We start from the raw sequence: 16,163 nt of genomic DNA, 5'->3' as shown, positions 1-16,163 counted from the left end.
TGGTGGACGGCTGGAAATTGTTTTCATATCGTCCCATTCACATACAAGAAAACATAGGAGTATAGAAATACATACAAGAGTTAATTATTACACATTTAGGTACTGTGCAGCATTGTGGGACTATATTTTTGCATTATGTTTAAATTATATCTATGTTTCATCTTAAACCTTCATAAGGGGCTCATATGCTTTACAATGGACAAAAAGCATTATATTCCTTTTTGAAAAGATTTTGGATTTGTTTCTGGACCCTTAGCTATTTTAGACCAGTGTTAATAATTTAGACATTTTGGGTAGATTTGGAGATGCTGGGTACACTGCTTAGTTTTTGCTTCATAGATCTTTAGTAGTTCTACATATCCACCCTTAGATTTTATGAACTTGTGGTCAAGAAGTTTTTGATCCAGGACATGTATACTTTAACCCGCAATCTCCCAGTATTTCATTGCGAACTATTTGATTTTTTGCCTTGACCATTGCATTTGTGGCACTTTATTTCTTACAAAATTATGAATATAAAGTAATCTAAGCTAGTATTATAATTGGTACAAATGTATTGCTTCATTTAAGACATTTTTCTAGTTTCTGTGGTTCACATCTGGAGTTATAAAGCTTTAAATAGGGTAACCCCTAAATGGGCAAGGATTGACAGGTACTCTAGTGGTTGGGGTGGAGTTAACTAGCTATTGTTCCCACCCATTATCTCCCTGTGAGAAGTGTGAAAAGTTCAAGATCTTTCAAGGGGATTTTCTCTGCTACTTGATTTTAGGAGTACCAACATTCAAATAAGCATATCTTCTTCAAATATTTTCAGATTTCAATGTATAACACATCATTTGAAAGTTTATAATCTGCACTTTCATAATCTGTAAAAAACTGAAAAATGACCTTGCCATACTTGAGGACCAAAACACCAGCACCTGTCAGCGTTCGTGGTGTTTTGGAAAAGCGGCATTCGGAAGCAGCTCCGATTTGTGATAGTGCATCCAGCTCTTTGTAAGTAATTATTGAACAAGGTTCACTCGTCTGATTGTGATGTTGTTGCTGCTGTACAGGGTACTGGCGATGCTGTTGTCAAGCCGGGCTGTGTCATTTGTGTGTGTGTATTTTAGTTTTGAACGCTGTGGTCAGCTGGTGCAGCGTGTAGCCGGATTATGTTCTTCAAATCTTTGGTAACAGCCCTCTGTAATAATTATAATGTGTGTTATTGTTAATGTACGAACTGATGATTGTTGCTCTTTGTAGACTGCTGTAGGCTGCTGTCATTTGTTGCTACATTTAATGTTACTGTTGCATTTCTAATTTTGTTTTGTGTTTTTGTTGGTTTAGCTGGGTTTATGTCACTGCTTTCTTAGGGTTTTAAAAGCACTTTAGCACGAAGCACTTTGAGCAAAACCTGATTTTCCACTGCATAGACCTTTAGACTGCTGTAGGCTGCTGTAGGCTGCTGTTTATTTATTTTATTTTTATTTTTCCATAGATTGCGTTGTTGCCGTTCTCGTTGTTAGTGTTAATCGGTTTAAACACCAGGGTCCAGGTTGAACTATGCGGTTGTTCCCTGTACTTGGACCGGTACTTCTCTCTAAGGGTTTCGTCATACTTGTTCCTGGTTATGGTTATACACTTTGTTGTACGTCGCTCTGGATAAGAGCGTCTGCCAAATGCCTGTAATGTAATGTAATGTAGACAGTGGAAAGTATTTGTAACCCAATCTTCCTGTTACGCATTTTAAATGAACATTTCCTAGATTATTAATAAACTTTGTTTTGTACTAAAAGGAACATGGTCTGTGCGCCTCTTTAGGGACGAAAACCTGATTAGATATTACAATATCTTCAATGAGATTAGATTTTTTTTTTATAATGACCCAACTGACTTTGGTGCAGCGTTAGGTAAACAAAGTCAAATGACCTGTTAAAGTGAACCCAGATGCCAATTTCGTTTTAATGTTTGTGCGTGGAATGCCCGTGAATACATTGCCAGCAGAAAGTGTCATCTCCCTCTGTGACTACAGTGATTACACAGGAAGAGGGAAGTGGATAATAAATATTTTTTTCTGATAAGTTAGGTATTTATATGTTGTTATTTGAGTAGAATTCACGACATTGTAAAAAATTAACTGTTTTCTGAAAAATCGCCTAAATGGTTTTGACATTCTTATTAGGATCTTATGAGTTTTATGTTGCAAACTGTTGTAATAATATAAAAAAAAGACAGTTACTACGTCTATTAAAATATTTGAATTTCTATGCTGATACCAGCCCAATATCAGCTGGTATTAGGGCTTTATTTTTCCGAAGTACTAATATGATCTTAAAATCATAGCGCTAAACTCATTTTAAGATTGCGAATCACCCCGCAATGCAACGCGGCGTGACGTCAAGTACAATGCAGAATAGTGGAAGCTGTCCTTATGAGGAAATATTATACTCTGCTGCCCTCTACTATCAGAACCCCGCATCCATTTCCTTTTGGCCGGCAGAACTGCTGCCACAGAGGCAAATGTGTCATCTGAATCCAGCGACCACTGTACATGCCTTGGACAGAGTTTACTATAGTACCTTACACTTCGGTTCAGGTGCTACATCAACCCGTCATTGTCTGTGTGGCATTCTGTCTGCCGGAGAGGCGGATTGGTCTCAGCTGTGCCGGTTGGCGGAGAGAGCACATGCATCTGGGTTGCGTTAGCTAATCAGCTCAGGCGCTTAAAGGTGTGCTGCTCTCCACAGTTCGGGCTCGAGAACGGAAGCTCACACCAAGAGCATGTTTCTTTATTTGAGTTGCATTTAATTTCAGTTTTGTTTTTGACAAGACGGGGAAAAGTGAGGCGCCACTGAAAAGTATAAGGAGCTGGTCTGCTGGAAAGCAGTCCAGCTCCAGTACGGGGAACTGAAATAGTTGTCACTCTGTTTTACTTTCTTTTGTCTTTGTTATTTTATCTTTTTGTTTTAGCTTTTTTTTTTTTTGCCTGGAACCTGTGAGGGGGAAGGGTGAAGAGGGTTGTTTATTCAATTTCATGTTTGTGTGGGTGCGCACTCTCTCTCTCCATGCGGCAGCCAATGGTGTTCCCCGGCACTGTTGCATCTCCCTCTCAGGGGTGTCACGCTGGCATGTGACAGTCTGCTATACAAATGATCTGGGTTAACTTAATTCAATCTGCTTAGATTGATCCACTGGTATATAATCATTTATAAAACAATAATTTTCTTCCTAACTCAGCTGTCTACTAATTAGAAATACACATATTTATCACCTAACTGGAATGAATTACAAAGAGGTCTTAAACTTGGCAAATTACTTTCAATTACTGAGTTAAAACATGCAATTTATGACTCTGTGACTGAAATATGCTCCTGTTTTTAACCTCTGCTCTGCCTTTTAATTACAGTTACGTTGCTGTCTCATTGGCCATTTGATGTTTGTAACTAGACTGAACAAAAATATAAATGCAACACTTATCAATTTCGAAGATTTTATTAACTTCAAAGGAAATAAACGTAAATCAGTCAACTGAAATAGATTCATTAAGCACTTAACTATTGATTTCATGTGATTGGGGATTCAGATATGCATTTGTTAGTCACAGATTCCCCAAAAAAGAAGATACCATGAAATGAACAGAATACTGATCAGTACCTTGTGTGACCACCATTTGCCTCATTCAACGCACGCATTGAATTGATCAAATTGTTGATTGTAGCCTGTAGAATATTGTCCCACTCCTCTTCAATAGCTGTACGAAGTTGTTGGATATTGGTGGGAACTGGAACATGCTGTCGTATGCACCAGTCCAGAGCATCCCAAGCCTGCTCAATGGGTGACATGTCTGGTGAGTATGCAGGCTATGGAAGAACTGGGACATTTACAGCTTCGAGGAATTGTGTACAGATCCTTGCAACATGGGGCCGTGCATTGTCATGCTGAAACATGAGGTGATGGCGGTGGATGAATGGCACAGCAATGGGCCTCAGGATCTCATCACGATATCTCTGTACATTGAAATTGCCATGGATAAAATGCACTTGAGTTCTCTGCCCATAGGATATACCAACACCCCACCACCACCATGGGCCACTCTGAAACCGTGATTCATCAGTGAAGAGGACCATTCTCCAGCGTGCCAGTGGCCATCGAAGGTGAGCTCTTGCCAACTCACGTCGATTGTGACGCCGAACTGCAGACAAATCAAGACCCTGGTGAGGACGTCAAGCACGCAGATGAGCTTCCATGAGGCGATTTCTGACAATTTGTGCAGAAATTCTACGGTTGTGTAAACCAACTGTTTCATTAGCTGTGTGGCTAGCCTCAGACAATCCCGCAGGTGAAGTCGGATGTGGCGGTCCTGGGCTGGCATTTTTACACGTGGTCTGCGGTTGTGAGGCCTGTTGGACGAACTTCCAAAATCTCTGAAACGATGCTGGAGGCGGCTTATGGTGGAGAAATGAACACCCATTACTCTGGCAACAGCTCTACAGGACATTCCTGCAGTCAGCATGCCAGTTGCATGATCTCTTAACTCTTGAGGCATCTGTGACATGGTGTTGAACAACAAAAAACGCAACATTTTAGGGTGGCCTTATTGACCCCATCATAAGGAACACCTGTGTAGTGATCATGGCTTTTAATCAGCATCTTGATATGCCACACCTGTGCAGGTGATGGATTATCTTGACAAAGGAGAAATGCTAGCTAACAGTGATATAAACAAATTTGTGGGCAGAATTTGAGAGAAAGAAGATCTTTGTGCACATAGAACAAATCTTTGAGGTATTATTTTTTTTATTGCGTTTATATTTTTGTTCAGTGTAGTTTGTCTACTGTCTTGTATAACTTTGTAACTGTGTTTTATGTCAGGTTCCCCTTGTAAAAGAGATTTCTGTCTCAATGGCGTTTTCCTGGTTAAATAAGTTTAAATAAATTAAATAAACTCCTCCAAACTTTACAGTTGGCACTATTCAGGCCAGTAGAGTTGACACTATGCATTCAGCCAAACCGGGATTCATCAGTCAGACTGCCAGATAGTGGAGCTTGATTCATCACTCCAGAGAACGCGTTTCAACTGCACTGAGTCCAGTAAACAATAAACAATCCTGCGGATAGCCACTGCCAACTGGGTGTGCTGCCATAGACTAACTTCGCTGGACGCCGCTGTTTCCCTGGCAGAGGATCACCTCAGCGCCCTCCAACCTCGGTCTCCCGCACCTAGCCCTGCCGCAAGGGAACTTCAGTCTTCTCGACCGGTTCCAGCTCCCAGCAGAAGACCACCAGGGGGATCCTCGTTGGTAGCGGGGGAAATGTCCTCTTCTCTCCCCACTACCCTGTCTCCCCACAACCCCTTCCGTGTTCCCCCATAGTCCCGGGTCTTAGTGGTTGCAGTGCCGGACACCTCAGATGCCAGGGCAGGAGTGCTGGCGTTGTGGGCGGCCAGGCCACGACTGCAGGTACTGTCCCCTGATGGAAGTGGGGCAAGTGGTGTGGGTCACTGGCTGGCCAGCCCCCTCCCCTGGTCAGGAGGGGATGTACCGAATACCGGTAAGGATCCAGGGGCACACGGCAGGCTTTGTTGGATTCAGGGTGTAAACAAACAATGATTCATCATAGCTTGGTTCGGCCCGAAGCATTGGTATAAGCATTGTGGGTGTCAATAAGGTGTGTGCATGGGGATATTTCCGATTTACTCAGTGGTGCCGGTAGAAATTTGACACGGGGGCAAAAAGAATAGAGTAAAGGCTACGGTTAGCTCCCACCTGTGACATCCCCTTTTATTGGGTACTGATTGGCAGGGGTTTACTAATGTAATGAAAGGTTATATGGGGAAGCAATCATGACCGATAGGAATCTGTGAGCTATATGATGTGTTCTGTGGTGACGCAAGGTCCTCTGTGATGACGCTGCTGAGAGAGCTGGGGTCAGGAGAAGCTTCCCCAACTTCCGGCAGAAGTGCAGAGATGGTGTGCATCTTGTCCCGAGATAGTTAATCCCGTGGCCACTCCAAAGGCGCCCTTGTGGCCGTTAATGGAGGTCCCGTTTGAAAGGGTGGGGATGTACCTCATTGGAACATTAGACCACAGTCCATACAGGCATCGCTTAGTGTTAGTTTTAGTGGAGTATGCAACGTGATACCCGGAAGCAGTGTCACTGTGTAGCATGTCAGCTAAGATTGTTGCACAAGCATTATTTCAAATAATCTCCTGGGTTAGGATCCCGAAAGAGATTCTAATCAATCAAGGCACTTTGTTTGTGTCACGCACATTACACAAACCATATGAAGTGTTGGCAATTAAATCAATCAGAACATCTGTCTACCATCCCCAAATGGATGCTTTGGTAGAAAGATTTAATAAAACCTTGAAAACAATGATTTGCAAGTTTGTGGTAATAAGATTGTTGTAATTGGAATAAGTGGCTGAACCCTTTATTGTTTGCAGTGCATGAGGTTACCCAGGCCTCCATGGGATGTTCTCCGTTTGAATTACTTTTTGGCAGGCGGCCATGTGGTGTGTTGTATCTAATTAAGGAAAGCTGGGAGGAAGATCCAAGCATCAGAAAAAATGAAATTCAGAATGTTCTGGACCTCAGAGCAAAGCTCTACACACTAGGTCAATTGTCACGGGAGCATTTTCTGCAGGTGCAAGAACGACAACGACACGCATATAATAAAGGCGTTCAGCTGAGACAATTTGCATCGGGAGATAAAGCTGGCCTGTAACCACATTTTTACATAGCGTTTATCTGGAAGTGCATAAAAAATAGTCTTTGACTACCAAAAATTTGTATTCCGTCATAGCAACAAGATAAACCCAACAATATCCTGAAGGTATATCAATACAGTGGTGAAACACGCTGGTCACTAAATAACAAAATAAACAAGGAATTATGGTGCAATTATACCTCATCATTCTATCAATATTTCCAACTAAATATGGAATAAACATACAATTGTACCATTTGTTTTCCACATAAATGTCCCTTTCAAAATTCAGAGCGCTTGAAAAAGTCTGTTAGAAAAATAAATACACAAATAGAAATGGGCGATAGGAATTTACCCCAGCCCCATACAAAACCCCACTTGCTGTTTCAGCCATTATAATCGTTTTCAGTCCGTTTGTTGACTGATAACTATTTTCAATCAATCAATCAATTTTTATTTGTATAGAGCTTTACAGAGAACCGGCCCCCAAAGAATAAGCCTAGGGCAACAGTGGCAAGGAGAAACTCCCTGACTTATAGCAGGAAGAAAACTTGAGCAGAACCGGACTCAAGGGGGAACCCATCTGCCGTGGGCAGGCACCGGTTTGTTATGGAAAATCAACAGTGGCAAGAGGCGGGGGTGCCCAGCTGGTCTAGCTGGTCTAGGACTGGAGCACCGGGCCGAGGGGGGGGGGGGGTGCTCAGCAAACTTGGGCTAGAGCTCCGGGCAGGTGCCCAGAGCCGAGGAGTATTTTGATAATGATCCATTCATTTGAATCAGGTGTGTTGGGGCAGGGAAACATCTAAAACATGCAGGGCAGTGGGTCCCCAGGGCCAGGGTTGAAAAACACTGCCGTATAGGACAGTATAAGCCTTCCTAGTCTAGCCAGTATACGTATGAACAATAGCGAAGATGTATGTAAGAGACAACTGTTATCCTTTGCTTGTAATGCTCAATGTTTGTACTGGGGGCTAAATAGCTGTTCAAATAGGGACAATTGTTAGTGTAGAAGCTTATAGTGACCTGCTTTGCTAGAATTCATACCACTCACAATGAAATAGTGTCTCAAGAGGTTTGGGCTATTCTCTAATGTGGGCATTACACATACTGAAGTTTAAGCCTTCATCGAAGGCTCAGTGGAGTTGTTCGATTTACCATGAAGCCAGAGCATCACCAACATTTTTCTGATGGTGGAAAATTATTTTCTTGTAAACTTATTGTACATAGTGTGGGGTATTAGTACCTACATGGGCTATGGGCTATTTGTCAGTTAGGGCATGGAAAGTTTGCTGTGTCTGATATGTGCTAGATGAACGTAAAACTTTCCCTTGGAGTGATAAATAGTAAAAGATAAATAGTAACATTCATAAAGTACCATCCCATCTCCATGCAACCCAAGATTACATTCTGTAGAATACAGAAAAAGCATGAGTGAATGATTACATTTTTTAGGTATGTGTAGCACACTGTGTCACAACGTGCATAATTTTTTGTGATATCAATGTTTCATCTTAAACCATCATAAAGGGGCAAATGTATGTGCTTCATAATTCTCACTTGAAAAATATAAGTGAGTTTAATGAGTCTAAATAGATACACTATGTGGCACCAGGGTACACTACTTAGTTTTTGCTTCATAGATCTTTTGTAGTGCCGCAATATCACCCTCAGATTTTGTTTTAGAGTTTATAATCCAGGACATGTATAGTTTTACTTGTTTTATATATGTGATCTCTCAATAATTCATTTCAAACTAAAGAAGAACTTCATTTTTGCCACGTTAATTGCATTTGTGGCACTTGATTTCTACCTAAATTATGACTATAATCCAATCTTTTAGTTTATAATAGGTTAGTACTGTAAATAGTACAATTGGCGACATAGCTCAGGAGGTAAGAGCGGTTCTCTGGCAGTCGGAGGGTTGCCGGTTCGATCCCTCGCCCTGGGTGTATCGAAGTGTCCCTGAGCAAGACACCTAACCCATAAATTGCTCCCAACAAGCTGATTGAAGCTTTCCTGGCAGCCTTACACCGTTGGTGTGTGAGCGTGTGTGAATGGGTGAATGAGAGGCATCAATTGTAAAGCGCTTTGGATAAAAGCACTATATAAAATGCAGTCCAAGTGTCTTGCTTCATTTAAGCCATTTTCCAAGTCTCTGTGATGTTCACATTCGGAGACATAAACCTTTAAATACAACAACCACTAAATAGAAAATGATTTGGCATCTGTGCAAAGGGGTTCAGGAAAAAAACCCCAGCAGACTCTGTGGCTCTCCATGACCAGGATTGAGTATTGCTGCAGTAAAAAGAGAAATGCAGCCATATCTTACTGATATTATCTACAAAGGAGGTGCAGGTTTTTGATTTATCCTAGCACTAAGACACATGATTCTACTTAAAGTCTTGATTGAAGGGAGTGATTAGTTAATTAGCTGAATCATGGATTAAGTTTTTTTATTGAACTTTTTTGTCCAAGTTAAATATTACATCTGCTCTCATTTTTCATGTGGGTATTTCCCACTGCTTCTAACCAATCCTATCATGCCCTGTACAACACTTAAAAATACTGCAATACTGCAGCATGTCCGCTGTAGTAACTGAACAGAGTTTAACATGCAAACGTTGCCTGTAAATATCACTGTCAATCATCGTTTTTGATTAATTATCAGCTTAGATTATTGAGGTGCAAATGGGATAAATGTTTGAAAAGGAGCTTGACCAAGAGGCTATTTTAACCTCTAACTGATGGAGGACTGAAGTACCATGCGAGAAAATAAGGGGAAACAAACTGCTGGCCCTACTAATAATGTACCTACCACATGAAAAAACATTTTATGATGGTCCACCAATGCAACCCTTCAAACCCACAAGTGGTGGGAATTTGTCTGGTAAGTCAGGAAAGATTACTTGAAACAGTTACTGCCACATAAAATATATATTATATATTATAAATATAAGGATGACATCATACTCAATTTTAATAGAAGCTAGGCAAACTGACAATATTATGTTCTGTACCCTGAGGAAGGCTGTTCAAGTTGAAACGCGTTGGTAGTTTATAATTCAGAAATGTGGTGCTCTTGAGCATTTAACATCAGAAAGAATGCCCTGGGTCTTTATTGTATTGAAAATAATACAAAAAAATAATAGAACCTCCCAAAGAGGTCCTTTAAAAAAAGATTATTTTACCACTGCACCCAAGTAGCAATTCAGTTTTTATTATTTGGGATTTGGGCAATTAAAATAAATAAAAACAGAACTCACCAAATCAGATACTTTTGAAGATTATATGAATTCTTGTCCCAGTCACACAACAGTAGGCTGGCGAGTTGTGTTACGAACAAAAACTTTAAATCACAGGCACAGGCAATCTAAAAGCATCCAACTTAATCTAGTTAATTAACCCAGCATGCCATCTATAGTACACCAGTATGTAGCTACAGTAATGCCATTCAAACAATCTGGAAATGGCAATGAGAAACTTGTTCTTAAACTATATTTACCAGTTTCAATGCAAACTCGACAGATGCAACACAATTGACACTAGCTGCAGCATGTTCGTACGGCTGCCCCTATGACTGATTTGTACATTTGCTTCTCATGGTTTTATGTCTGTCTGAACACGGGAAGGGAATAATAATTCACTCCTTCAGTGTCAGACAGTTGTCATGAGATGAGCTATTATGCAAGCAGTGCAAGAACATTTGTTGTTCATGAACATCTTTTGGTAATAATTTACTGCAGAGGATGTGAACCAAGCCATAATGGAGCACTTCCACCATAATATCACAGGACTGCTCTTCTAAATCACCAAATCTAATAATGTGCACAACTCAATAGATAACTGAAGACAAGATAGTGCCCATTTGCACTGACCATGGGGTTTGTGGCAAGAAGAAATTAATGTATATCTGTAATGAATAATAAGTAAACCTTTAATTTTGTGGGCTTTTTCCTAGCAATTTTATGGATTCATGTTTATCAAGTCCTGATACTTGCCTTGTATTGAGCTTTTATAGTCCTGAACAATAGTACAGTCACTGAGTGCTTTATATGCAAATCTATGTTTGAATGTGTATGTATAACCTACAAGTTGTATGAAAGTTCTTGAAGTAGCAAAGCTGTTAAAACACAAAGGGTGAAGTTTCAAAAAGTTGATTATGAAAAACAGAATTTATGAAGAGGGAAAATTCATATTGTATGATCTTACCCAAAAAGCCCATCACAAAATGAGGTGGGGAAGACAAAGAAAATTTAAACATAACCACCACAAATAAGAAACGTCCTTTCTAAACAATTGTTTAACTACCTAAATTTGGTACATAAGAGAAAGTACATCCATGTTTCATTCAGACATTGGAACAGCCTCTTAAATAAAAGACCATATTATTGACTGATATCATTTGCAGTATCTAATATATAAACCTGTACTGAGGTGTAAAAAGTACACCAGCATACATCAATTTTAAAAAAAACTGTTGGTAAATCTATAATTTAAAAAAAAAACATTGGAGGTGTGATCTACTTTAGATACGGTAATGCACACTATGTTGTTTAGAAAAAAACATTCCTAAAGACTAAAAGTATTATTTATTCCTATGAAAATTAACAGGTTGTGTAGCCTTATATTCAGAAGGTAACTACTAGAATAAGGTTATGCTTGACCTCTGTTATGCTTGACCCTTAGCTGTATTTGCCATTGTTTTACAAATAAGTTTGGTTTAAAAAAAAAAAAAAAACAGGTCTCAGGAAGTTCATTTTCTCCAGTCAGTCATTTATTAACAATTTCTGAAGGCTTTGAGCATTTTTGGTCTCAACCAGGCAGTTCTAACAAAATTCTTTAAAATCATCTGCAATACTTTTCATAGATACTACACTATAAAGAGCATTCCAAATGTTAGCCCTCCCATCAATGGACTATTATGGTTTGAAGACCGAAAGATACCTGAAACCATGTCATGCAGATCTGTAACGTTTTTCTGTATAGACGGAGGGCACAGCGTGAGGACTGGTTACAATGAAGTGCTACAGTTCAATAAGAAAGTGGTAGTCACTTCAGGAGGAGGGAGGGAAGAGAGGAAGTTGGTAATATTTTATCATTTTAATTCTTTATAAAATAAGACATTGGAAAATTGCTTTGTTTTTGAAGACAAATTGATTTGTATGTAGGTAGTTTATACAGATTCACTGTATACGCACGCTAGAAAATTTAGAGTTTTTAAAGTTCTGAATGATCATGAGATATTGAACTAGAGCTAACTGGCTAGAAAACATAACTGATGTTGAGTAGCATGAATTTAATACTTAACTGAATATAATTTAAGGTTTCATAGAACAATAGTAAACCAAACTAGAATGTAAAAGTTTATGCAGCAACTTTTGTGTGGTTGTTTCAGCAGTTGTTTAGCTGTTACCTGATAAAGAAGCTAGAGAGCTGTAGCATCTTAACTATCATGCTTGTATAAATGCTTTCTCCTGAAGCATTTATACAAGCAATTTTCACCTGGGTGTACTACTCTTACATAAGGCCTTACAACTTTGCAGCACCACATAGCAGACAGCTTTTGGCATTATTTGAAGGGCACATGTGTGCCGTCAAGACTATGTATCAAAATTTAGTAAATATGTGAAGACTTATTCAGGGTATACAAAAAGCTTACATAAAAATGAAACCTTACTGTTTATTTAACAAATTTCACGAGCTAGCATCAAAATTATTATATATACCCTCTTACCCTCCACTGAAAAAGAAAATTGTGCAGATAACTAAAAGCTGGGAAATTTTGCAAGGGTTCTTCCAAGATAAGACCTCTCCAAATTTCACATTTTGGATAATGTTTTGTACACATAATCTACATGACAAAAAATTTCACTCGAAATCAAACTTGTTTTAAGTGTCAATATCTTAGAAGATATACGGTATGTTCAATGCTGAAATAGGACAGGAACTTTAACTGAAAACTAATATTAGTTTGGGTTGTTGTTGCTAACATTACTGCTGCAAACGTCACCCACTTATTGCCAGAGAATTAGTTTGAAGCTTTGCAAAAGAGAGAGACAGTCTGTACTTATGGATTCTAGTCAGAGTTGAAAATAGCACCTGACCTAGCTAACAATGTTAGCTTGAATACGAGTGGAGGCATTTTGGACTACAGACACATGAACATATACAAAGGAGCCAGTATTGTATATATTGAAAGTGAATGCAATGCAAGTACATTACATATGGAAGTTTAAAACTTTGGTGATCTGAGGTACTATTCTGAAAGCTGAAAGGATATAACATTTTTTCATACAAAAATAAACGAGATCATGTAACTGAAGGGAGGAGAGTTTTCTCTAGCATAACTAAAGTTATGGTAACACCAAGTACCACTCTAAATTCCTAAGCCTTGCAGCAGGGCCCCTCTGTCTCCAGGCCACGAACCACCCAAGGACAACAAGTTTGAAATATAGTCTATGAGTGTATCTATGCATGTGCGTGCTCATCTCTCTGTCTTTTTATGCCTTTCTAGAAATCCAAACTCGGACGCTTGGCCTTTCATCGCGTTCTCCGCCTCCTCCATCCTGAACTGGGAGTCTTGGCCTTCCACCCTGTTCTCCCTCTGCCATCCTGATAAAGAAGGAACCGGCTATGATGCCATACTGCCCAGGACTCTGAAAGCAAGTGATAGATCAAAGACTAAACAATTATTTCTGATTTAAAAGCCTGTTTAGACTAAGTGGTCACCAGGTGCCTATGTAGTATCTTATGTCAGTCAGGGCATAGCCAATCGTTTACCTTGTTATTTGAATGGACACAGCCAATCATTTTCTTTGTTGAATTTTACTTTGGGTGTTTCTCAATACCAAGAATGCAAAGAACGGACTTGTGTTCTTGGGGAGAACGTTCTTGCTAGTCGTTCTTGGAAGAATGAACTCAGCAAGCTCACAAGGACAGAGAATGCTGTTATATGCATTTGAGATACCATGCGTGCTTGTGACGTGTGGTTACTCTACCTGACAGTCGCTGTCCTCGGTGTATTCTAGTTTCTTTCAAAGGCTGCTTTACATTGGTTTGGGGTATAGTTTTATTTAAATTGTAAACTAGCGTTAATTGTAGGCTACTTAAAAAATCAAAGCTAACAAAACGCCTCTTTTATCCTCTGTTCTCTGGCTAGTTAGTACATGTCAGTTTCTCAATTCACAATTGCTTTCTATACCGACAAAAATCTACCTAGCACTTTCAGCAACAAGGGCAGGCTTGGATAAACCGAAGCAGTTAACCAAACGTCAACAAGTTAGCCGAGCCATTCCGATCATTTAAAATTGCTCTGTACATCACAGCTAACAACTTCAAGTCAGCGTATGCTACAGCACACAACTCCGCTTGCCTCTGTTGATGCACCCCCTACAACAGAGGCTGGCTACGGGCCGATACTTATTCACAAAAGCTGTATTTAAAATGAGTTAAAATGCTGCTATTTTAACACCAATTTCTTGCCTCATTTTCGTTTGTGGAAGATTTTAGTCACATTTATTAGTGAAATGAAAACTAAAAAAGTTTAATTTGGCTCGGCTAGCACGTAATAGGCTACTATCCTCTAGCTATGAGTTGGTCTCTAAGGTAACAGATTTAACACAATTAGAGCCGAATGAAATGTTTTTAGTTATATGCTGTATGGTTAAAATGAGCTGAAATTCAGTTATTATAACATATATTTCTCGCATCATTTTCATTCTTAGAAGGATTTTCGTAACATTTATTAGTGAGATGAGAAAAAAAAAATTGTGACCGTGCAGTGGTCTCGTCTGCTATCGCGCAATGAATGCTGGGATATTTGTGTTGTCTACTTAATACAAGTTACCAATCGATGCATCCTCAGTAAAATCGGCATGTCAAGAACACTTCCGGGAATTTTAACCGTTCTTGGCGAAATGCGAACTTGAGTATTGGGACAGTACTTGGGCTGCAAAAGATGACGTTTCACAAGAACACAAGTATAGACAAGAACGCGTATTGAGAAAAACCCTTTATGCTTTACTGTTAACACTTTTTGCTAATAACAGCAGGGACTGCCCCTGCTTTCCTCAGTTCAGCCTTATCCACCTTGTTGTGAGTAGGTATGGGACTCTTTCTGCAGAAATAAATCCTATTTCTTATATGATACACCTCGTCGTGCCTGGTTATTCAACTGAGATAATTTTCTCTGCCCAACATAACCATAGAATGTACAAAAAAAAGTTTTAAGATTTGGGTTACTATGTAATTGATTGCGGGATGGGGTGGCTCCTTTTCTTTTACTGCCATTTTGTGGCATTGTTGGCCAGGAGGAAGTCTGTTGCAGGCACTGACCTCAAATTGTACTGTACTGTTATTACATAATTATTGATGTATTAATCATCATACTTTTCTGTTGTAATAATAATAATAATAATAATAATAATAATAATAACTAGACAATTCCTGCAGAAATTGTGAAGTGTGGTTGCCGCCAACGCAAAGTCAACTTTGTGCTGAACGGAGCGAACAGTTTCTGTAGCATGAGCAGAGACATAAGCCGCGTTTCCACCAAAATTACCCGGAACTTTCAGTCCCAGGAACTACTTTACCAGGAACTAAAAGGTTCCTTCAGCCAATGGTTGTCTGCGTTTCCACCGGGGTCTAAAGTCCCGCGAAGATTAGGCAAATTAGCCCACTGACGTATGAAAAAACGACGTTGTCGTCGGTCCATCTGTCATATGATTTCTTCTGTAACCCCATACTACCACCGAAGTAGCCTAGATTATTTTCTAATAACCGGGACAGCCCGGAGGGGTTTATTCCACTTATATACAACGGGTTACCAACAATGACTATATATGGTTACTTTTGTATTTATAGATTTTTATCGATTTAATCACATGGAATTGAAATATTCTTCTGCAGCCGCTTGGGCATATTTTACCGCTGTCAAGCAAAACTGTCGTTGGTAGTTGAACTTGGACCGTTATGCAACAAATAGGATATAACAGACCAATAGTCAGATTGTAACTGTTTTATATATCCTCTCAAACACATTCATTATGTTTTTATGCGAACATTCGCTATCATGTCTTGACATCCGAAGCGACAGAATGCATTCACATTTCCAATATAGGCTAACTGGCAACAACAGAAGAAAACATGCACACGTTGTAAACAATTTGCTGTTTGATTACTTTCTCATCGTCAATTCCATATAGGCTAATCGCAAAATGACAAGAATAGAACGAAAGCTCGGACTTGCGTGAAAATTTAAATTAGTAGTGGTACAGCCACCGTTTGTTTTCCTTCGAAGTTACTGCTAGCCGAGCAGCGAAGTGTGCCCTCCAGATGCGAACCATGCACCATAAATTAGTCCATAGTCTTCCTGGTCTTTTTGTGGAATTGAAGAATGGCAGAGTAAAATTACGGCAGTCTGAAAAAGCTAAAGGTACGATTACTAGAATTAACCTGTTATTTTACCCTGACA

General features: G+C 39.5%; 1 protein-coding gene and 1 long non-coding RNA gene across 3 annotated transcripts in view; one reads left to right on the top strand and one right to left on the bottom strand.

The window, feature by feature from the left end:
• LOC135233743 (sodium-dependent phosphate transporter 1-B-like) overlaps positions 1–10,364 on the bottom strand; it is a 188,358-nt gene extending 177,994 nt beyond the window's left edge. Inside the window, exon 1 of one of the 2 annotated variants that reach the window (XM_064297585.1) lies at positions 9,955–10,364. The gene's annotated coding sequence lies outside the window, so the exon portion shown is untranslated. The remainder of the gene's footprint in view (positions 1–9,954) is intronic. The other variant, XM_064297584.1, reaches the window with a different exon arrangement.
• LOC135233766 (uncharacterized) lies at positions 473–14,837 on the top strand. Its single transcript, XR_010323922.1, has 3 exons — positions 473–996; positions 4,042–4,136; positions 13,206–14,837. It is a non-coding gene; the product is annotated as an uncharacterized LOC135233766 (long non-coding RNA).
• The last annotated feature ends 1,326 nt before the right edge of the window (positions 14,838–16,163 follow it).

This window comes from Anguilla rostrata, chromosome 10 (genome assembly GCF_018555375.3).
Source record: "Anguilla rostrata isolate EN2019 chromosome 10, ASM1855537v3, whole genome shotgun sequence".
Classification (NCBI taxonomy): domain Eukaryota; kingdom Metazoa; phylum Chordata; class Actinopteri; order Anguilliformes; family Anguillidae; genus Anguilla; species Anguilla rostrata.
The sequence above is the reverse complement of the archived record's forward strand: the minus strand, read 5'-3'. Positions and strand labels throughout refer to the sequence as shown.